The 24,189-nt window shown below is 39.9% G+C and overlaps 1 protein-coding gene across 1 annotated transcript in view; it reads right to left on the bottom strand.

Moving 5' to 3' along the window:
• Positions 1–24,189, bottom strand: part of IGSF3 (immunoglobulin superfamily member 3) — a 1,951,941-nt gene that overhangs the window by 1,211,264 nt on the left and 716,488 nt on the right. The gene's annotated exons all lie outside the window — the stretch shown is intronic.

Raw genomic sequence — 24,189 nt, 5'->3', positions numbered from 1 at the left:
CTCTGTTAATGAGATCCATGATGATGCACTCCATAGCTTTGCAGACCAAGCTAGTCAGGCTTATAGGGCGTTAGTTCCTGGGGTCCGTTGTGGCTCCACCTTTGTGGAGTTGAATAACTGTTGCTGTGCGCCACTCTGTGGACACGTAGCCTGTGGAGAGGCTGAGTTTAAACAGTGTGTTTAGGTGAGGGGTTAGATCATCTTTGAGCTCATGTAGGACGCAGCCTGGGACACCTGGTCCCATTGATGCTGTGTTTTTGGCTTTGGAGAGGGCTGTTTTAACCTGAGTGTCTGTGATTTCAGGGGGACTACATTCTTCTGGTATAGTTATGGGCCCTTTTGGGGGTGAGAGGGGGGTGAGAGGGGGGTGAAGTTGCACTGAGCCGGTCTGCCAGGATGTTGGCTATATTGGTCAGTCCAGTGTATTTTGTTCTATTCTGCACCAACTCTGAGCAGATCTGAGAATTGCCACTTAGATTCTTGACATAGCTAAAGAATGTCTTGTGGTTATCTTTGGAGTCCATGGTAATTTTTCTTTTGAAGTTAGCCTTGGATGATTTTATGAGGGAATGTAGTTTCTTGCTGATACTGATCAGGGATGTCTTCCTTTCTTGTGATTTTACTCTTTTCTGTACTAGTTTCCTCCTTCTATTGTATAGCTTGTTTATGGCAGGGGTCCACCAGACTGGTTTCCTTTTCTTGGAGGAGTGAGTCTTGGTTTTGTTTGGGATAGCATGACCCATGCATTCTTGTAGGTGCCCATAGAGTGCATTAGTAAAGGATTTTGCAGCTTGGACAGAGTTATCCTTTAGCATAGGGGCTTTGAAACTTCCCTCCTCAGTCTTAAGTAACGTGAAGTTTGCTTTTGAAAAGTTTTTCACAGTGGTTTCTTTGACCGGGGGTGTTGGCGGAATGTGGATATCCAGAGTGATTAGCTTATGGTCAAATCTAACCAGCGAGGGGTTGACCTCCGGTGTGGAACACCGGTCGCCCATGTTGGTGATGACCAGGTCCAATATGTTGAAACCTCTTCTGGGGGTGTTGACCAGTTGATCCAGGGTGTTTGAGTTTATAAATTTTAGGAAATGTTGGGCAAGGGAGTTAGTACTTGAGTAGTTCTCCCAGTTAATGTCTGGGTAATTGAATTCACCCAATATCAGGGTGTTTGGTAGGACCTTTATGTTTCCCAGTGTTTCCAGGTATGCGGAGTGGGGGTCCTGGGACATGGTGGGTGATCTGTAGCAAGCCATACTTTGAAAAGTAGTTTTGCCCATTGTTAGTTGCAAGTGGATGATCTCTGAAGCATTGTGCTGTGCCACAAACCTGGCGGTGTGGGTATCCTTGACGAATATGGATACTCTCCCGACTTTTGTATTTCGGTCCGGGTTTTGTGGCCGAAATGTATGGTATGAGTTAGCCTAGTAAACACCATATAAGTAAATAAACTAGCCAGTGTAATTCAAACCAGGTTGGCAGCCATTTTTGCTTAACAAACTAAATCTAAATTAGGTTTACTATTGCAGTGCCCAAATTCTGCCAAAATATTTATTGATAGATTAATAATATTGCCACCCTGTACAACCATCCATCCAGTAACAGCACTGGTCTGCCATAGAATGAAATGCACAGGTTTTTGACATTAAAATACTACATTTGCATGCAATACAAAGGCTGCTGTCAGTAAAATACAAAGACATAAACCCGACATACCTAACAGAGATAGCTTTGACAGACTGTATCCTCCAAGCACTGCTCAGTGCATACAATAATTTGTTTAAACCTAATATGCATAATAAGCAAGGTCAAAAGCTATTTTTCACAAGAACAGGTAGGGAAAGAAATAAAAAAAAAAAAAAAAAAGACATGGCAACACTACCTACCTAATCGCTCATTAAATGTGAAAATGAAATACTCTGACCAATATTTATTCAATAATGTGCCCCTGGAAGGCTGAACATTTATTTTCCCCTTCATTAAAAAGGCAATCAGTTTATTCCATGTCTATGATCTCTTTATGCTGTGAATTTTCTGTTCTGAAGTTTGCACAGCCAGCATACTCAGAGCAGTCCTGTTCATTTTACTAGCTGTCTGTGTATAATCTCAAAAAGAACTGCGAGCTCTCTGGGGATGGAATGGCTTCACAGCAGTGTCAGCTAATTACGCACAGACAAAAGAAGGAAAAAAATTCCCACAACTACCATAACTAACAACCTCCCACGGGAGACTTGGGCAGTGAACAAGGTTAACTCTTCATCTTCTAAAATTTCTTTAAAGAGAGCCCTTCCTGTTGGGATTAGACTGAAACTACTGCGTTTTCTTTTAAAAGATGCAAAGAAAAGTATATTTTCAGGTAATTATTTCACTGAAATGTTCATTATGCTGCACAGGAATGTTAGTTAAGAGTAATACTGTACTTATCAGTACTTCCAACAGACATGCCTGCATTGATGATCATAAAGTAACTGTGATTGAAACATATTAGCTGTCCGGTATAAAACTATTTATGATAATTATTTTCTTACCTCTGGGGCATGGCATGTGCTGTGTAAAGTGCCAAACAGTATTTTCACTTCATTGGTGACATTTTTTTTCCTCCATTTTATTAAAAAATATACTTTTAAAACTTTTACTTCTTTGAAGGTTGGGTGTCGGGCTGGCAACTTGGCACCATAAAAATCAACTGCCAATCATTAGCGGACCAGAGTTCCACTGTGGCGACTCCTAACCAGGATAAGTCAAAAGACACACTTTCTTTACTCTCATACTGCTAAGTGTCAACAGTGAACCATATTCTCAGTGACTTCCAGTGCAGTGAATATGTGCTATGCGTCCCTAGACTTTAAAGGATGTACCACTATGCGTTCCAAAGGTGCATCCATTAAAGCTGATGGTCACCCTGTGTTAACCATAAGGTGATGCCACAAGGGGGTGGGCAATTTAATTGGGCTATGCTATAATAAAGAGCTAATAAAGTCAAAAATGCAAGTACTGAGAAGGGGGAATGTACTCGGGCACCTAACCAGATGTTACAGTGCAAGTGCAAATACAGACGAATTTAAAGAAAGACAATCAACCATGTGCACAGGTTTGGAATACTGTGGCTGTTAGTCCCACAACTAACTAGCTGCAATAAGAATAAAACCACTATGCCTTAGAATTATGGCATGTGAACATACCTCTCAACTGTTCAGAATTTTACAGAAATGTCCAAAATTTTGACTCATATTTTTGGTCTGTTCCTCATAAAATGTGTTTTTCCAGCAAATCATTGAGGACTGAAGTCACTAACTAATGACAAACATTTCAGACTTCATACCCCTCAGAAAATGTATGCGAATGCAAAATCTGTTACTCTAACTTTAAGAACAATATTTAAAATATGTTCCTGATTCTGAGCCTTTGCTCCCTCCCCAAACGTTTGTCTTTTTCTACAATGTTTGTGATAAGATGTCGCGAGGCATTCATCTCATATGAAAATATTTTGAAATAAGATGATAAATGAAATGTGATTGCAAAAATGGCAGAGGAACTCTGCTCCACAGTTTTGGCTGCTACAATTAAAAAAACACTTAGTTGCAAAACTGAAGCCAAGTTGGACACAACATTTTACACCAACGGCTGGCATTCATTCACTATTCCAGTTAAAAAATAGTTCTGCTTTTATCAACAAGGCAAAGGAAAGAAAAAGTTCTATGTCAGTCTGAATAAATAAGAGCACATATAATTATTTAAAACAAGACACCACATCTGGCTGAATCTGTTCCAACTCACTGTTTTTCTGCTGATTAGTGCAACACAGCAGACAAGCACCAATGTAAACTATTATTTCTAACCCCAAATCTCTGATTATTTCAAGGTAGCAGTGTGGTTACCATGAGATAATGACGCTTCCATTCCTTCACAGCAGAAGTTGAAAAGCAGCCAGATTTCGTCAGGCATCCATCACATCCAAAGCACTTCCGGAAGCGGGTTTCATTAAATCTTCTAAACAGTTAAGTGATTTCAAAGTACGGAAAAAAAGCAGCTATTGCCAAAGGAAGAACAGGTTTTCTTAGCACTGGGTCTATAATTACTTGCTTTCTTTCAATTATATCAAAGCTTTTCTACAAGCTCTGAAGCTCTTCTCTTACTACTGAGCAGTACAAGTCCTTCTAATCAGTTTCTGCATTAAAACACAAAACTCCCTATAATCATGACTTTGTGATACATAGCTAATGCTTCTACTGCCATTAAGATAGCTAATAAATCACTGTTACTTGCAAAAATCTAGAAAACCACAACACTGATCCCATTAGTCAGGAAATAAATGGAGATAAATACTTGTTTATGCTATTATAGTAGTTTGCAAGGGATTTGTTCAAGTTGTAAAGTGAGAACATAACTTGCATACAATGCAGAAAATAAGTGCACAATACATCATGTTCTAGATAGGAAACCATTTTTTTTTGTTAATGACTATGATTCACTTGTACAAGGAAAGAAAATTGCCTACCATTGCTATGCAAGTTTTATGTTAGAGCAAACAGAAGCAATACACGTAACTTCAACAGCAATCTGGGATTCTGAATAGAGCTACCACCTTAACTATTACATAATACTAATCACAGAAGGACTTGTTGGACAATTCCCATTTTATGAAGAAACCAGGGCCTACCTCCTAACCTGTCAGTGCAAGAAATCTGGACAAAGCCTGACAAAATGGGGGTACAAAGGCCCAAAAATAGGGACGATTTTAAATATTGCCCTTACAAACTTAGAAAGTTGCTAGAGTAAAAGGGTTTGCATTAAATTACATTTTCTGAAGGATTTGAAGTCTGAAACTCTAATGTATGTCATTGTTTATTTACTTTAATCTTCATATTACCCCAGTGAATTACTAGAAAACCGCACATTTTATGAGGAACAGACCAAAAATATGGGGCAAAAATCTATACAGTTGAGAGGTATGGACCAGGCACAGTCATGAAGAAAGAGGTAAAAGATAACTACAAGATTAAATCAATTATTAATAGGTGTGTACCACAATTAATAGCCATGTCACACAAACTGAAAATGATAGGCAATAAGGGAAAAACATACAACAGTATACAGAGATGAAAACAGTAGTAAGGGATAATGTACATGTATGCAGGATGTTTGTAGATTGCATTGCACTCAATAGTAACTCTAATGATGAAGTTAGGATATACAGAATTAACTATGGGTTGGTAATTTCAGAAATAAAAATAAAAATCATGTATGTTTATAAATAATGATGGATTTCTACCTGTAGTCTCTTTTTCAGAATTAAATATTTTGGTTCTTCTTTGATGGCCATTAAAAAAAAAATATTTGATATTAACCAGCTTGATGAAACACTACCTGATGCCAACCCAGCTATGCTATACAGGAACGATTTTCTGTTTCCTTCAAGTCCTTGCACATGGGTGCATTAATGTTTCTTAGTGGACACTTAAGTTTTGAAATCCATTCACTTTATGACAACACTCAATTTATTTTAAGGGAGTGCTTCTGCTAAAAGAATATTATAATACAGAAAATATGTTTTCTCATAACCCTTATCAATTGTCCACTCTTTCAAAAATGGAGAAAACAAAAACAAATACTGAAAGAGCTCCTAAGGCTTCTTACAAATCAATAACACACAGCATTTCATCCTTTTTATTTCGATAACCTTTGTCCTCATCTTTCATGATATGAGGAACTGACAACATCCAAAGTTTTGAGGCTACAAGAGAAGGCATATGGTTTGCAAAATTTGCGCGTACAACATTCAGCACTTACAGAAAGTCACTCTGCTTATACAACTTGCAATTTCCTCATCCTATCATAAAACAATGAGAACTTCCCCCCACCCAACAAAACTCCAGACAGGCAAACAACAAAAGTTACGGCTAAAAGCTCCTAAAAATAACCATTTACACAGGAAGTATCTGTAATAATGCACATTTACTATGTTAATAGTTATTACAAATTATACCATGTTAAACAACCTTGTAAGGTATTTAAGAAATACTGCATGCACTTTTTCATCTGCTGTAGAACAATATTTTAAATTAACTTTATGAAATTTTCATACGGCCAACATGTCAATAAGTATACAAATTTGACATAACACATATAAGTCTGGCAAGTTAGTGCAGACTATTAAGTCTGTCAGCTGCTTCATGTAGTCCACTGTTTGATCCCAGTAGTCTCCATTTGTTTACTGCAAGACTTTGGGCAAGTCAATTGACCAGACACAACTCTTGAGCAACTGGGAAATTAGGATAGACTCCTCAATGGTCCCTCTAACTACGTATTAACCTATAAAAGTTTGCATGTTTCAAGATGATACCTGTTTGTTTCTGGCTACCTCATTCGTTCAAATATAACTATGCTTTATCAATATTAGGATGTTTATAGGTATCCTCCTGTGGGGTGAGGCAGAATTTTGTACCCAAGGAGGAGACAACATTCCAAAATGGCAGTGTCTTTCCTTCTGATTCTAGATTCTTAAATTAACAGGAGGAGCACTGAAAAAAAATGTAAGTATGGGGTTGAGACTATCTATTCAGTGCACACCACCTAGTTTTCTGCCCTGTTTGCAGTCAGATGGCACCTGCTTGCAAAAATATCATCAAGGTGCATACAAGCAGGATATCACAGTTAAGTTGTCAGCCAAGTTTTACTAGTATCCAGTTATCCTACCCTTATCTCTTTCCATTCTCCAAGCAATCAATCGCTATTTCCAAACTCAGACTAGGGTGTAAGGTAAAGTAAAATGCTCTCAAACCCAGTGAGTGGATACCAGGAAAAATTATACAGATTAAGGACAGAGAAGAATTGGCAATAGAAAAGACAAGACAGGAAGCAGGAACTGTAGACACAGTGGGGAACAGACATTCAAAAGGTCTAATACTTCTGATATCATCATAAAGAAATACCTGTATCACAGGTAATGTGAGACTTTCTCTTTGGAAAGAATCTATCAGAAACTGAAGAAGCAAATTCACGTAACCCTAAAGGTTAAAATAAATTAGAGCCAATTAAGTCTGAAAAGTCAAACACTAGCACTTTTATACTTACCATTACTACCTCCGACGTAGAGCCGCAAACGTCACAAACTACCAAATCTGCAAACAGCACCAATTAAATAATATCATGTGGTGGGAAGCCAAAAACTAACTCAAATCATGCACAGATCCGCCTAATCCATGCAATCAACCATGTCTCCCAAGCTGCAGCAACCCAGAGGTGCAGTACAGTTTTCATAAAAAATGCAAATTTACATATGCAAAACTTAGTTTTAGTAGTGTACAAGCTACTTTACGACCTTTGGCACCTTTCAACATTAATATATCTCACCATAGAGAAAAAAAAAACATTAAAATAGTAATCCAATATGTTTTAAACAAAAAACTGATCACTATAACATTGTATCTCCTTTTTCCACTAAAGGTAAAAACAGAACTTGAAAAAAAAAACATGATGCCAGTGAATCCACAAAATATCCAGATAAGTTTAGATAAGTTTATTGTAAATTCACTCTAGCGCCTGACACTGTGCGCCTTTTCAGAGTTAAAATACACATTCACTAAATCACACTTAGACACACAAAAACAAAAACATCACTTACCAATTAAACAATAATTCAATTAGCCTATAACAATTAACTATTTAGATCCTTAGGAACAAATGTTCCATATTTAAGTATAAAAACTGCTTCTTTATAAAGTAATCGATTTTTCAAAGGCGTACCTAAATTAATTTTAACTTTCTCTAAAATACTACCTCTTAAGGCAGTTACCGTCACAATGATAATACAAATCAAAATATGCTGCCCGGGGACTCTCTACTTTTTTATTTTTAATATCTCTCAGATGTTCTTGCAACCTAACCCTAAACGTTCTCTGTTTCCCCACCATAAAACAGATTCCAATCACATTTTAAAATATAAACACCACCTTCTGAATTACAACTATATGTTTCTTTTGGACTAAATGAAATATGATTAATGTAAGAAAAAGTGTGTACAGTATGCATACAGATGTCCTTAGGGTATTAGCCCTAAATTAGAGAGCTCTATCATCTGTGACTGCACAGGTAAGACAAAATGACTATGTAGAACCATGTCCTTTATACTTCTGCCTCTTTTAAAAGACACAATAGGCCTAATTGGCAAGAGTTTACAAACATTTTTATCCTGTAGTAAGAAATTCCAATAATACATAATATCATCTACCACTCTGTCAGCAAATGCACTATAAGTTGTCACAAAAAAAAATCTTTTGAGATGCACTGCCCATTTTTCTATTTGGACTAACAAATAACCTAGTATTTTCTCTCCTAGAATGTATACTAATACCACACTGTTCTGAAAACAATCAGTCAATAGCTGCTTGAACGAGTTTAACCTCATACCCCCTTTGTTTAAACATCTCATAAATTCTAGACAATTCATATGAAAGATCATCATTACCATTAGATAATTTACTAATATGTAACATTTCATTGTAAGGTAAAGTCTTAATCAAGTGGGGGGGGGGGGGGTTTGACAAAGTACAATTGTGTACACTTACCATAAATGTAGATGTTTGAGTGTATTCACTGTTGCAGTCATTACATTTGGGTAATCTGCTGGCAGGTTGCCCTCAGTTGGCCTGAATAACAAAGTCTTGGGTCCTGCATTGGTTGCTGTCTCCTCTTCCATGACATCAGGTCATCAGGGGCATAAAACATGCAGCCGACACCATTTTATTCAGTTTTTCTTGCCCCAGATGTCAGGTGCCCCCCAAATGCGGAGCAAAAAATATATAAATAACTAAACAGTAAATATATAAATGCACTTTTAGAAACAAACTTTACCTTCAACTAAAAGCAAATACACCACAAAGGCTTTTGAGTATAGTGAAGGAAAGAAAAGGTATAGAAAAGGGAGATGGCGGGTGGGTAACCTGGACTGCAACAGTGAATACACTCAGACATCTACATTTATGGTAAGTGTACACAACTGTATTATGTTCTTCGTGTTTCACTGCTGCAGTCATTACATTTGGGTAGAATCCCAAAGATATGGATGGGAGGATGGAACTAAACAACATTAGGAGCGGCTATAAGGCCTTGCAGAACTGCAGTGACAAAGCCTGCCCTGGATTTGGAAAAGAGGGGAAAATGATAATGCTTTGTGGAGGTATGAACAGAGCTCCAAGTATCAGCTTCTAGAATGTCTTTGGTTGGAACCCCTCTGAGAAAAGCTGCTGAAGTAAAGGCAGCCCTGGTGGAATGTGATCTGATCCCCTTGGGAACAGGTTTATCATGGTGCAAGTAGCAGAAATAAATGCAGTGGCTTATCCACTTAGAAATGGTCTACTTTGATACAGCCTTCCCCTCTGACCCTGCAGCAAATGCTACCAGTAGTTGCTCAGACTTTCTTAGATATCTGGTCCTGTTTAAGTAGAATCTTAGTTGCCTGTGTACGTCCAATGAATGCAGAATCCGCTCCCCCTTGTTCTACGGATTTGGGTAAAATGTTGGCAGGTGAATGGTCTGGTTAAGAGCCACACTGAATACTACCTTAGGCATAAAAGAAGGATTGGTCCTGAGGGACACCTTGTTTGGGTAAAATATAATAAAAGGCTCCACTGCCATGAGAGCCTGCAGTTCTGAAACCATTCTTGCTGAAGTGACTGCCAAGAGAAAAGCTCTTTTCCAAGATAGAAATTTTGTATCCGCAGTAGCTGCTGGTTCAAAAGGAGGCAGGGTGAGTTTCTCCAGTACAAAATTGAGGTCTCATGCAGGAGTTGGTGATCTTCTGGGAGGCCTTAAATTTTTGGCCCCTCTAAGATACTGTTAAATCAGACGATGAGAAAAGAGAGAAGGCTGTGTATTCTAATGAGCCGAGATGGCAGAGGCATGGATTTTTATTGAAGAAAAAGATAAGCCCTTGTCAAGCATCTCAGTCAAATATTGTAAAATCTGAGGAATATTGGGCTTTGCTGTGTCTGTTCCTTGTGCTTGGTTCCAAGCACAGAATCTCTTCCATTTATCAGCATAAGGTTTTCTAGTACTGGGCCTTCTGGCTTCCAAAATGACATTCATCACATATTTACTGAGAGGTGGTGTTTGAATAATTAATTGAGCAACCATGCTGCAAGATTCAGAGTTTGGAGCTGAGTGTGCAGAATTTGATTGTTCTGCTGAGACAGTAGATGAGGTATTTGAGGCAAGTACCATGGAGGAAGTTGAGACATATTCCTTAGAAGTGGGTACCAGTGCTGCTGAGGCCAGTCTGGAGCAACTAGGATCATTTTTGTTTTTTTTCCTGTCTGACTTTTAGTAAGACCTTGGCGAGTAGAGGCAGAGGGGGAAAGGCATAGACTGATGCATTTTTCCAGCTGAAGGATAGGGCATCCACTTTCCATGCTTTTTTGTGATGGGTTCTTGTGCAGAATTTGTCCAACTGATAATTTTGGGGAGAGGTAAATAAATCTATGTCTGGGCTGCTCCCCCATTTCCGTGTTAACATGCTGAAGATTTGTGGATCCAGTTTCCATTTGTGCGGGCCCACAAGATTTCTGCGTTGGTCGTCTGCCAGAGTATTTTGTTTTCCTGGCAGGAATTGAGCTTGAAGATGTATTTGGTAAGTCAAGGCTGTGTTCCACAAGGCCATGGCTAGTCTGCAAAGGGGGTAGGAATGTGTACCCCCCTGCTTGTTTATGTACCACATAACTGTGGTGTTGTCAATCTTTATCAGTAGTTGTCCTGGATGAAGTAAGTCCTTGAAGGCTGTCAGAGCATTCTTAACAGCTAGCATCTCTTTCTGGTTGATATGCAGATGCATTTGGTTTGGGCTCCATTTGCCCTGAATGCATCTCCCCATCAGGTGGGCCCCCCAAGCATAGTCTGATACGTCTGTAGTTAGGGTTTGGGTGGCAGGGGGTAGAGTGAATGACAGTCCCTTGTTTTGGTGACATGTCTCCATCCACCAAAGAAACTCCTGTTGTAGGCAGGGAATGAAAGGAATCATTGTTTCCAGACTGTGAGAATGTTGACGCCATAAACTTTTTAGGTACCACTGAAGTTTCCTCATATGCAGTCTCGCATATGGAATTAGTAGAAGGCAGGATGCCATTCACCCCAAAGCCTGCAGAATTTGTCTTGCAGATAACTGGGTTTTTGTTGCCATTTGTTTGAAGCATGTTGTCAGTTGCCTTTGTTTGTCTGGCATGAGGTAGGCCACCTGGGCAGTTGTATTCAAGCTTGCACCCAGGAATGTAATTATTTGAGTGGGTACCAGTTGTGATCTCTTTTTGTTTATTGTGTACCCTAGGCATGCTACAAGCCTTTTTACAAATGCCAGATGTTGAAGAAGAGTGTCCTTGTCCTCTGCTTGAATGAGACAGTCCTCCAGATGAGGATAAATCTGAATGCTTCTTTGTCTGCAGAATGCAATTACTGGTGCCAGGCACTTTGTAAAGACCCTGGGCACAGTAGATAAGCCAAAGGGCAGTGCAGAGAAATGGTAATGCAAAAAACATGCTTTGAAGCGGAGGTATCTTCTGCAAGATTCTCTTATCGGGATATGCAGGTATGCCTCTAAGTCTAGAGTTACTAACCAAGCATTCTTGCCTAGCATAGGCAGCAGCTGTTGTAAAGTCAGCATCTTGAATTTTGGAATGTCCAGGAATGTTTCAAACTCGATAAGTCCAGTACTGGATGCCATGAATTGTCTTTTCTGGGTACCAGGAAAAGTCTTGAATAAAAACCTTGTCCTTTTTCCTTTTCTGGTACCGGTTGAATAGCCCCCATATCCATGAGGGACATAACTTGTTTATGGGCCTCTGCCCACTGATATTTTGGCAGATCTGGCCATCCGTTTGGAATTGGCAAAGTATGGAAATGAAATCTGTACCCCTGGGATACTATGTTTAATACCCACTTGTCCTGGGTAATTAACTGCCAATTTTGAGCATGAAGTGCTAGTTTCCCCCCCAAGGGGGCTGCCAAAAGATAAGTACTTGGTGATGGTAGAGGAAAGTCATTGAGACTGTTTACTGTAGGGTTGTGCTTTGTTACCTCCAGATTTGGTGGTGGAGGCATCCCATTGCTTTGACCTGTAAGAACCCTGTGATTGGTATCTGGAGCCTTTTGAGCACCTGGATTTGCCTTGAGTGGCTCTGTTGGACACAGGAAATGACCAATTCTTAGTAGGTCAGTGTCTATTGATCCTGGGTGGCTGCACTTGCAAGAAATCTTTTACAGTTTGCATAGATTTAGCTTTGTCTTCCATTTTCTTTAAAACCTCTTCTGCCTTATTACCAGAGTATCATGCTGCAAAGGGGCATCCAACAATTTATCTTTAACATGATCAGGTAAATTTTGTTCCTTGACCCAGGCATGCCTTCTAATCATAGATCTAGTAACGGCGGCCCTGCAAGAGGCCTCCAAGGAATCAAAACCACATTGCAAAGTATGCTTTCCAACCTGTTCTGCTGAATGCAATAATTCCTGTTACTCTATTTTCCACACAATCAGAAACCAACATAATTTTCTGTTTCAGTAAGCCCATAACATGCTCCTGATATTTAAGCATATGAAACTGGCAGTTTAAGGCCCTGATTGCCAAGTTTGCAGACGTATAAACCTTCTTTCCCCATCCATCCAGCGCCCTGGAATCACTGTCAGAGGGGAGAGGCTTCTTGGCTGTAGAGGCCTTCACACCCTTTGGACCCTGAGAAATAGTCTCAGGATCAGCAGCAGGATTTTTGAATAGAAATTTGTGGGAGTCAGGAACCCTGTCATATCTGTCTGGCTTACTAGGAGCTGGGGGGCAAGGAATCAGGAGCCATGCTTGATTCCGAAAACACATCAACAATGTCTAATACAGGAGGTATTGACAAAGGCCTATGCTGAGGAAGAATAAGGAAATCCCTAAGCCTCTTTTTTGATTCAGAGAAGTCCTGACTCTCCCAGTGAAAATGTTCCCTTAAAGTATGCAAAGTCTCTCCAAAAGAGTAATCCTCAGGCGGAGATGCAGATGGGATGGATTCCTCTGCATCAGAATCCTCATAGGGTGGAATAGAAAATTCCTGATCAGAAGATGAATCAGAAGAAATAGAAATCTGATCTGAAGATTCATAATCAGTGGGGGTGGGGGGGTTGGGAAACCCCTGATCAAGGTAATTAAATCCTCAGCCATTTTGATCATCTGCTTTTTAGGCATAGGGGCCTGAGCACGTGGCTCATGCGTCAGTTTTTTAGACATAGAAGATGTTTTTGACCTTGTTTTAGAGGCTGGCGTCTGTTTTATATAAAAATGTTAAGGCCTGAAAACACCCTCAGAAGCCGGTGCCTGCTCAGCGGCTCTGGACCCATCCAAGGGAGAGACATCCGCAGGTTCAATACTCTGAGAATCTCGCAGCATACAAATGGGTCTCAGTAGAGGCCTGCGACTCGAAAGTAGCGGGAATCAGGGGCTGCGAATACTCTTCACTGAGTACCGGCGAACCGGCGACTGACTTAGGAGAAGCTTCGTCATCGGTTTTGGACCTCGACGGTCTGTCTCTGTCTTTTTCCTTGCGTTTTTTATGTACTCCGGTAGTTGGATTGCTAACCGACAACATTTCAGGATAATTAAATCTTGAACCAAAATATTTAGAAGCAAAAATATACAGACGCTTAATAGTGCGTTGGTTAAATCTAGCACAAAACCGACAGCAAGGATCGTTGTGATCTGGGCCTAGGCAAGGAATACAGTACAAATAAAAATCCTTATCCGGTTTTGCTTCCCACAAGTAATGCAATTATTAACTTGTACTGACATCGGTAAGGAGCAAGAAAAAGTTTCCCCAACGGGGTATTTAGCTTCATTTTGAAGACACTGGTTCTGAAACTAGAATACAAACATTTCAGGAGTCGGCCGACTGGCACTTGCGAACTGCTTCTGCTTAGGGCACTGCGCGGCAAGAAAGACTGAATAAAATGGTGTCGGCTGCATGTTTTATACCCCTGATGACCTGACGTCATGGAAGAGGAGACAGCAACTGACGCAGGACCCAAGACTGTTATTCAGGCCGACTGAGGGCAACATGCTAGCAGACTACCCAAATGTAATGACTGCAACAGTGAAACACGAAGAACATCTTCTCCCATCTAAATAATGGTTAATATAATCAAATGTTCTACGAAGTGAACAAAAGTTGAAACTGATCAGCAAACATGCTTGCAAAAGTACACTTCTAAAATGGCCATTTGAAAGAGGTTCCACTGCAGAGAGGAAAACATATATATTGCAGCAGTGATCTTTCAAACAGCTTCTGTTATGGTAAGTTTAACTTGCACAACTGTACTTTCTTTCCAGCCTTGGAGATAATTAAATAAGGGAGTGAATCCCGTACTTGAGGCCCTGAGGAGATTCCCAGCTTCTCACATAACATTACTTTAAAAGGGTTTAGCTGAATGCTGCTTCAGACCTTTCACCCACCAAAATGGCATTCACACAAGTGTGAAAACTAAACCCATAATCTCAGTGGAACACAGACAAATATCCTCAAACTTGAAAGCAAAACCCTGTGAAACGTCAAGTGAAAGAAGGAATGCCATATTTCATATTTATACAGAGAATTTCTGAATAAAATGAAAAAAAAAGTAAATATTCATACTACCCACTAAAAATAATTGTTTGCTTATTTCGAAGAATCACACCTGCTGATTTAAATGCTATTTCACTTCTGCATACATTGCATGAAACTGTATTTCTATGCACACTCTGTACAATTTTCGTAGTTGTCAAATTACATTTTCTCAAGAATATAAATACTGACTATTCCATGAATATTATAACAGTGAACTATTAATAAGCATTTAATGAAAATTAATTTAAAGTTTTTCTGATTTTTCTCTCTCTCACTCCTATAGACAATATAAAGTGAAGTAAATAACTTTAGGTTGTGGGGAGGGATATCAGGGTAATCCGGCATGGATGCCATGGACCAAATACATTCTCAGCATGGGTTCAATTAGGACTGCCAAAATCCACTATAAAAGTTCTTTCTAGCAGGCTTTTATGTGGAAACAGGTGGTTTGAAATAAAAACTTGTATTTCTGACCTACCTGGCCCATTCCTAATTCAAGGGCAAGGCAATAAAGGAAACAAATACCATTACACTTTCCGGTGTAATTCCAAACAAGTGTGAGGCTGATGTTTGAGCTCAAGAATGACTGCAGAACACAGACCCAGCCCTGTAAAGGAATCCATGGGGTTGTCAGCCCAACTGAGGGGGCTCCATGTCCTGAGCTACAGGACAGTAACTCTGGAGGTCTGTCAAACATCAGTAGTTTCCTTCAAAGCCTGGACTGTCTTAATTACTTACGTGTAAAGGCTACATATCAAAAGCTGCAAGGCCTAGAAACAGGCTCCTTCAGGGGGAATCACTTCTGGATGCATACACAAAAGTAGACATCCAAAGAACTGCTGCTCACCACTGCTAGAATTATCAGCTGAATCTAGAGACAAACATACTGATATACATGGAGGAAGTATAATTAACTTAGCTATTTAAAAATAAATTTGCTAAAAATGGTACCTTCTCCACAGACAACACTCAACACTACCCCTTTAGAAGTCTTGTAATCTGCTTCAGCAGTTGGACTTTGATAAGGTTATGTTGGCCAGTTAGAATCTGGCAAGGTCCTGCCTTGGGGGGGATAATGAATGCCATTATAGTGTAGGTGACCTTTTGCCTAATGCAGAGATGTGTGCATAGTTCACAGCTGCACAGAAACTGGCCCAGCATATCGTTATCTGCAGATTGCTAGTCAGCACTGTCGCATGAGCTCAGTGTACTAACAAAACACTTGTTTGATGGGCCACCAAAAGAACAGGGGACAAAAAATTCAAAGGAGGTCTACTATGAGATGCCAATATATAACCTGACAACAAACTGTATGGGTCATTTTGTTGAAAAACAGACTCGCGGACCAGTGTAGAGCATAAGCAGCAGCACCTGCTTTTTACAGGCGAGTCCAACATTCCCTAACTTAAATATACTAACTTCACATTTGCACAACTTCTGGGGAAAAAAGGAACACCAAGCAAAGTTGAAAAAAAATGTCTCCTACAGCAGCAATCCTGTGGGACAGCATATAAATTAATAAAAAAAAACAAAAAAAAAATGGGATTTGTGAATTTTGGCACTTAAGATTGGAGAAACCACATTCAAAAAGTTAACAGTGGTAAATATCTTACATTAAATTTCTATACCATCAGGCATTGGAGTACACCTCTCAGAGAAACTAGGGATTATTTATCATTCCACTTCTTTAGTATCAAATTGAAAGACTACTTTACTGGCAACAGTAAAGCACAGGGGTTAAAGTACCAGAATATGAAGTGGTAGACCTTGGTTTGATTCTCATCAGCTCCCACCTATATAGCCATATAGTTTCCATGACGTTAATTTAATAGCTAATTTACACTGCCATGGCAAACTACAACCACCACAAATCAACAATATCAAATGGAATGCTTTGATTTATTTATTTTACTTATTGCATTTGTTGACCCAGAAAGTCTGAGGGAGAAGAGTCTTACTTTCAGTGGAGGGACAGGAACAAAAGCTCCAAAAAACGATTATATACAAGTGAATGCTAGTGACAGAAAAGAACCATTTTATGTACAGTACAGTGGACATAATTACACAAGGCTAGCATAAGCCATTCATTCACTCATTGATTTTGCAGTTCTTGCTTTATCCAATCCATGGTCATTAGGAAAGATGAAAAGCAAAGGACCAGGCCAAGATGGGATAAAAGTTCACTGGAGATTATTACACTAAAATATCTGGATCCTATGTTCAGGCCGACCGCTTTTAAAATCTAAATGTTTTATTCAATATGCACTTTACAGTATATACATGCTTGTATTATTATAAACCTTGCAAATAGATTTGCCATGCAAAAGAGCGTCCAGTCAACTGTATCCTACTTAATTTTATTTAAAACATTTATGCTTTTTTCACAGAGACGTACATGGGATTCGGATCCATTTTCAATAGTGGTTAGGTGGATTAGGGACTCTACACTGTCCATAGGTGTGTGTACCCGATATGGAAGAAAGGCCTAGCAACTTATTTGTTTCCCCTCTTTGCCTTGTAGACTGTGTGAAGTCACTCTAGGAGTCCGCTGTGACACATGGATGGTGACAGACAGACAGAGAGGGAAGAAAAGATTCAGAGAGTTTAGGTGCATCACAAACAATTATAAACAGTACATATTTTGAAATTATTACAGATGTTTTCATTAATAATATACTGTAGATAATATTCCAGAAACAAAAAGACTATTTTAGTAAGACAAGCGTTAGCAACATAGAAAAGAATAAAACAAACTGAAATGTACTTGAATGCCATGAAAAGTAATGCAAGTTACCTTTTATCATGCAGTAATTGGACTACTCTCCTGGACATCATCATTACTTGTGAATTCTCTTTCATAGGTTGGTACTAGGCTATCGGCCCTAGGGCCTCCTATACAAGCCTAGCCATAACAATTCCCTGGCTATTTCTTCCCTCAATATTTACTTCCCAGGACCCTGTCGAGCAGGGCAACTGACATGATCCCCGGGGTGAATTTCTTATCTCCCATCCAATCATCAAGGTTCCTTTTGAAGAGGGCCAAAGAGGCGCTCAGCTTGACATGTAAGGGCAGTCTTTTCCAGAGTCTGGGGAGTCTCTGGGTCAGGAACCTATCCCTCCAGCATGTTTTTTTCATTGTGATGACCAGGTTTAGATCCCTGGAGCATGTGGCTGTGAAGGATTGGGATTTCTTTAAGTGTAGCATGTCCAATAGCACTGGGTTTGACATGGTCTTGTATGTTAAGCGGAGATCATCTCTGAGTAGGCGATATGCAACAGAGTATAGCTGGAGTTTTTTTTAGATGGTCAGCATAGGGTATCTGCTTTAGGCCTGTGATTCTTTTAGTGAGGTATTTCTGTGGCCTTTCCAGTTGTTGCAGATGTCTTGTGAGGTACATACCAAACAGGGTGTTGTAATGGGTCTAATGAGGGATGAGTACAGTGGAACAATGACCTCCTTTTTTCTGGATGAAAAGCCCATAGTGATTAGGTGTGCCACATAGAAGAATTTCCTGACTGTTGTGGCTATGTGATTATTGAAGGTGAGACCACCTATGTGGTAATTCACGAGTACATGTTTTTTCCCAAATAGGATAACTATACATTTCTTGGCATTGAGCTTGAGCCCATGGCTCTGGCACCAAGCATCTGTTTCTGTAAGGCCCTTTTGTAGAATATTCACATCATTTGGGGATTCAATAATGGCTCCCAGTTTGTAGTCATCTGCGAACTTTGTTAGCCAGAGTCCCTTAGTGTTGGCCTGTACTTTAGAGAAGTAGATGCCAAACATGAGCGGTCCCAGGACTGAACCCTGAGGTACTCCGCTTGTCACTTGTCTGGAGATGGATTTTGAGTTGGCTACTTTTACAGTCTGGGTTTTGTCAGTACGCCAGTTGGCAACCCAACGAGTGATGCAGGGATTAATGCCCAGCTTAGTAAGTTTATCTATGATTCCAGAGTAGGGGATGGTGCTGAAGGCCTTGGCGAGGTCCAGATAGGCTGTGTGGACCGTCTTACCCTCATCCACAGCTCTGGAGACGGATTCAAAGAAGTCAATCAGGTTGAGGAGACGAGCTCGGCCCTTTTCAAAACCAAAGTGGGCGGGGTCCAGTGTTTGAAGGGTGCCAGTGTCTGTTTATAAGATCCATGATCATGCTTTCCATGGCTTTGCAGATCAGGCTCGTCAGACTGATTGAATGATAGTTCCCGGGATCCAAGGTGGACCCCCCCTTGTGGAGTGGGATAAATGTGGCTGTGCACCACTCAGTGGGCATGAAGCCTGAGGTGAGGTTATGATTAAACATGACACTTAGGTGAGATGCCAGTTCATTTTATAGTTCATGTAGTACACAGCCCGGGATGTCGTCTGGTCCCATGGATGCTGTATTCTTAGCTTGGGAGAGTGTGTTTTTTGCCTGTGTGTCCGTGATTACCGGAATTTGGCAATCATTTGGTATTGAGCTGGGCCCTTTAGGGGGTGAGAGGGGGGTGAAGTTGGCACTGAATCGATCTGCCAGGATATTGGCAATATCCTTGGTATCAGTATATTTAATGCCATTCTGTTGTCGCTCAGAGCAGATCTAAGCATTGTCATTTAGATTCTTGACATAACTATAGAATGCCTTGTGGTTGTCGTTGGAATCTTTGGCAATTTTATTTTCATAACTAGCTTTGGAGGATTTTATTAGGGATCTCAGCTTCTTACTGAGGCTGGTAAGGGAGTTTTTTGCATCCTGGGATTTTCCTCTTTTCTGCAGCAGTTTCTTCCTTCTGTTGTTTAGTTTGGTTATGGCAGAGGATCACCAGATTGGGTGATCGTCTTGGTTCTATTTGGAATGACATGCTTCATGCGCGAGTGGATGTGCTTGTACAGTGCCTTAGTGTAGGATTCAGCAGTTGAACTTTCAGTTCTCGTCTGCATGGATGTCATGAAGTTTGTCACTTCTGACTTGAGTAGCATGAAGTTAGCTTTGGAGAAGTTTTTTATGGAGGTTTCCCTACTGGGGGGTGGGGGTGGGATGTGGATGTCCAGGGTGATTAGCTTATGGTCAGACCTGACCAATGAGGGGGGTGACCACTGGTGTGGAGCATCGATCTCCCATGTTGGTAATAACCAGGTCTAGGATATTTTAGCCCCTGGTGGGACCATGGATTAGTTGATCCAAGGCATTGGAATTTATGACTTCCAAGAACCGTTGGGCAAAGATGTTGGTACCCGAGTAGTTTTCCCAATTAATGGCAGGGAAGTTTAAATCATACTGTTCATTAAGGACAGCCTTCAGCAGAACATTCATAATGCACTGTCTGTAATTTTTTTTTTTTTTTTTAATTTTACTCAGTTAATTTGTATTTCTTTACCGGTGTAGACCACTGATCTCCATGTACCTTTTTCAGATTCAATCCACAAGCACAGTCTGGTTAAGTGACTTGCTCAGAGTCACACACATAGGCAGTAGTGGCTGAACCACTGTATCACATGAAAAAGCTTGTTTACAGCTCCTTAATCCTCTGCACCAAACATCTGAAGGACTAACCACCACAAATTACAGTTTTCTTTCACCCTAGTAAATAGGTAAGTGTCAGGGGCGGCCCGTGCTATTGGACTGTCGGACTGCAGCCCCCCCAGCTGTAAAGAAATAAAAAAATTAAAATTTGCGGATAAAAATTTAAAAAAAAAACGGACTTCTGCGCATGCACACTAGTCCGGACTGGGAAACGTGTAACAGAGATCCCAGAAGTCTATGCACTTTTAACTGCATAGACTGTCGCTGGAAACAGATCGGACCTGGACTGCAACGTCGGCAGAAGGAGTCTCGGATCTCGCGTGGTGGATGGATGTGCTCCAGAAGTCTCGTCGGGGGATATCACGTGGTGGATGTAATGCGCGAGCAGTTATGGAGTGTGTCGCTATGGATTTAATGGCCCAAGGGATCTACTGATGTCGCTCCAGTTAATGAAGTGTGTGTGTGTGAAAATGCCCCAGTTGCATATACTGGTGGCTAGAACAAACTCATGGTGGTAGGGTAGGAAATACCTCAGGCTTGAACCCTGTACCTTGTATGCAGGTGTTAAGGACCTGAATTCCGTACCCACCACCATTTGTAAAAAAATTGCAGATTTTTGCCTCATATTTGATCTGATCTGCTCCTCATGATATCTGTGGCTTCTAAATGTTGTAATGCTTGATATTTGATGGTGCAGTGGTAGCATTGTTGCCTCACAGCTGCAGGTTCTCAGGTTTGATTCTTGGCTGGGGTGCCTTCTGTGTGGGGTCTGCATCTTCTCCCTGTCTTTGTGTGGGTTTGCTTTTGCGTCCTCCCATGTTACAAAGACATGTCTGCATTATTTCTTCCTGGGCCTCTGCTGAAATTTGTTTTTTTGTTCCAAGTCAGACTGTCCTGATTAACAAATGTTAAATAAAATTGACAGGCATTTGAATTTCAGACTTCAGGTTTCTGAATGTTTAATTCCTTGCATATTTGATGGTGCAGTGGTAGCATTGCTGCCTCACAGCTATAGGTTTTCTGGTTTGACTCTTGGCTGGGGTGTCTTCTGTGTGTAGTCTGCATCTCATCCCTGTGTTTGTGTGGATTTGCTCTGGTGTCCTGCCATTTTAAAAAGACACGTGCCTGCAGTATTTCTCCCTGGGCCTCTGCTGAAAATTGTTTATGTTCTGTCAGAAGTAAAATTGACAGGCATTTGAATTTCAGACTTCATATTCTTCAGAAAATACATAGTAACACAACCTTTTATTCTAGCAATTTTCTAAGTTTATAAGATGAATAGTTGAAATTTGTCCTTATTTTTGGGACTGTATTACCCCATTATTGGCTTTGTCCAGGTTTTTTTGTGCTAAGGTTGACAGCTATGGCAAGAACTGAATTCAATGAATATGTTTGAGGGCTGTATTCCCTCATTACTGGGTTTGTCCAGATGTTTTGTGCTAAGAGGTTGACAGCTATGGTGAGAACTGAATTAATTAAATGATAGTCATGTAAGTTTCAGTCTTCTGCTCTTTCACAAAGCAGCTGATTTGGGGTAGTGGTATGTTGCTTTGACTGTTTTGCACAGGGACCTTGGCAGTAAAATGTATAGTGAAAACGCAGCATTTTTCTTTCACAAAGCAGGTGATTTGGCATAGTGGTATGCTGCTCTGACTGTTTTGCACAGGGACATTGGTAGTAAAATGTATGGTGGTAACATAGCATTTTCTTTCACAAAGCAGCTGATTTAGCATAGTGGTATGTTGCTCTGACTCTTTTGCACAGGGACCCTGGCAGTAAAATTTATGGTGGTAATGTAGCATTTTATTCTTGCAACTTTCCAAGATTATACAAGCAATGTTTAATGTGTCCCTGGTTTTTGGACTTTTGACCCCCCCCCCCAATAAATTTGGCTTTTTCCAGATTTCTTGTGCTGCGAAGTTGAGATGCAGTTGAATATTGAGTAGATTTTACAAGGAGCTGAGAGCTGCGGGGGAAGAGAAGTTTAGTGCTGCTTATGATAAGTCAGCTTGCATTGTTAATAGCACAACAGGTTGTGTACTTGCTTTTGATGCAGAAGGTTGTTGGTTCTACTCCCACAAGGGGTGAATGCTGTCGTACTGAAAAAGTTAAAATACTAACTATGAACCTGTTATCAGTTTGCCATCAGTTTCCTATTGCAATATTGCTAGCTTATCATTTTTAATGTAATACAGGCAATTTATTCCTCAGGGGCATCAGACACTTTTTCGATGAAACCATGAAATATAAAGGTGTTTGCTAGCAGCAACCTCTTCATTAGTTACAGATTTATTTAATGTGGAATTATTTGGATGACTTTTTTACTTCTTCAGAGATTGTGCATATTTACTGATAATGGTGGACTGTAGAAGTTTGAGTAGACTTTTATGATGGAAATGTTCTGAACTGGGCAGTTTTGTCATTATGGGTGCATGCATTTTGTTTCATTGTTTACTGGAAATATGTTCTGAATTGGGCAGTTTTGTCATTATTGGTGCATGCGTTTTGTTTCATAGTTTACTGGAAAAATGTTCAAACAATAGGAAGGTGCATCAAAGAGCACATGTATGTTTCATATGTAAGGGGCCTATGATTTGAAAACAGCCCAGAATTAATCTTTATCTGCCACTGGTAAAATGTATTTTCTTTGAATGGGGGTTTCAATGCTGTTTCAATGAATGTGAGTTTCAGGGGCAGAGAAGTTTTAATGCTAAGTTTGTTTAGCAGATATCTTAGTGTTTGTGCTGTAAAATGCAAAATAAAATTTTAAAATGAAGAAGTAAATAAGTATGCACATTAGTGTTTATGGTAAATGGAGTGAAATAGCCAAGTAATGGATCACTGGAATGGCTGCAGGGGGAGGCTCCATTCGACCATGATTTTGTGAGGGGGAAGGGCGGCAAACTTAAAGACAGCCCCAGCTGAACTATACCTCCCAACTGTCCAGATTTACAAAGAATGAATAGATTTTTGCTTCTTATTTTTGGTTTGTTCCTCATAAAATTTGTGGTTTTCTGGCAAATCATTCAGGAATTAAGTCACTAAATAATGACACACTGCGTTTCGGACTTCATAACCTTCAGAAAAATGCATGCTAAAGTAAGACCTGTTGTTCTATCAACTGTCTCAGTTTATACAAGAGCAATTTTTAGTACTGTTTATATGTTCCCTCCAATATATTTGGCCTTGTCCAGATTTATTGCATTAACAGGTTGAGAGGTGCATGCAAATAAATTCCTTTACAGAATTAGGCATAGCCAAACCTCTTAACTGTCCCTGATTTTGGCTCAAAATGTTGCTCTTCCCCCTAATAATCCCTCCACAAAATAGCAATTTTGGAAGAAAACATGGAGGGTTTACAATTAAGAAATAACTAATAATTAGAGTTATAGATTACTTTTATTTAAGAAATGCATGTAGATTATTTTATTTTGTCAGCTGCTCAAGTTAGCAGTACTAATATTAAAGTGTCCCTTCTTTGACAGGTTCCCAGCTGTATTGTGTGGCTATTTTATATTTTTACATCACATTTTTGGTCCATTTTTCATAAAATTGTGTTTTTTTTGGCAAATTAGTGACAAATCATTAAAGACTGAAGTTAGAAAATAATGACAGACATTTGAGTTTCAGATTTCATACCATTCAGAAAATTCATACTAATGCAAGACCTATTCTATTATCTTTCTAAGTTTATAAGAGCAATATTTAAAAATTGTCCTTATTTTTGGGCCTCTGTCCCACTTCTTTGTATGGCTTTGTCCAGATTTCTTGCTCTGAGGTTAAGAGGTATGACAAATGTGTCAGGGCCATCACAGTCAGCCAGAGACATTTCAAATTGTGACATACTTGTTGCACCCCACTCCCCCATGTAGTGATTCTGGATGTGTCGAAGCAAGGCAAGGAGTAGTTATGCAGTGTAAATGTGCAGAATATCCCCCCCCATACAAGGGAGACACAAATACTAGAGTGGCTTTTCATCTGTCCTTGATTTTTGCAGAATGGTTTGGTTTCCGTCATATTTTTTGTACTGTTGATTTATGCTTATTACTCAAAGTGCCTGTTGCTCTGTG

The sequence above is a fragment of the Protopterus annectens genome, chromosome 5.part0 (assembly GCF_019279795.1).
Source record: "Protopterus annectens isolate FY-2018-M chromosome 5.part0, PAN1.0, whole genome shotgun sequence".
NCBI lineage: Eukaryota > Metazoa > Chordata > Ceratodontiformes > Protopteridae > Protopterus > Protopterus annectens.
The sequence above is the reverse complement of the archived record's forward strand: the minus strand, read 5'-3'. Positions and strand labels throughout refer to the sequence as shown.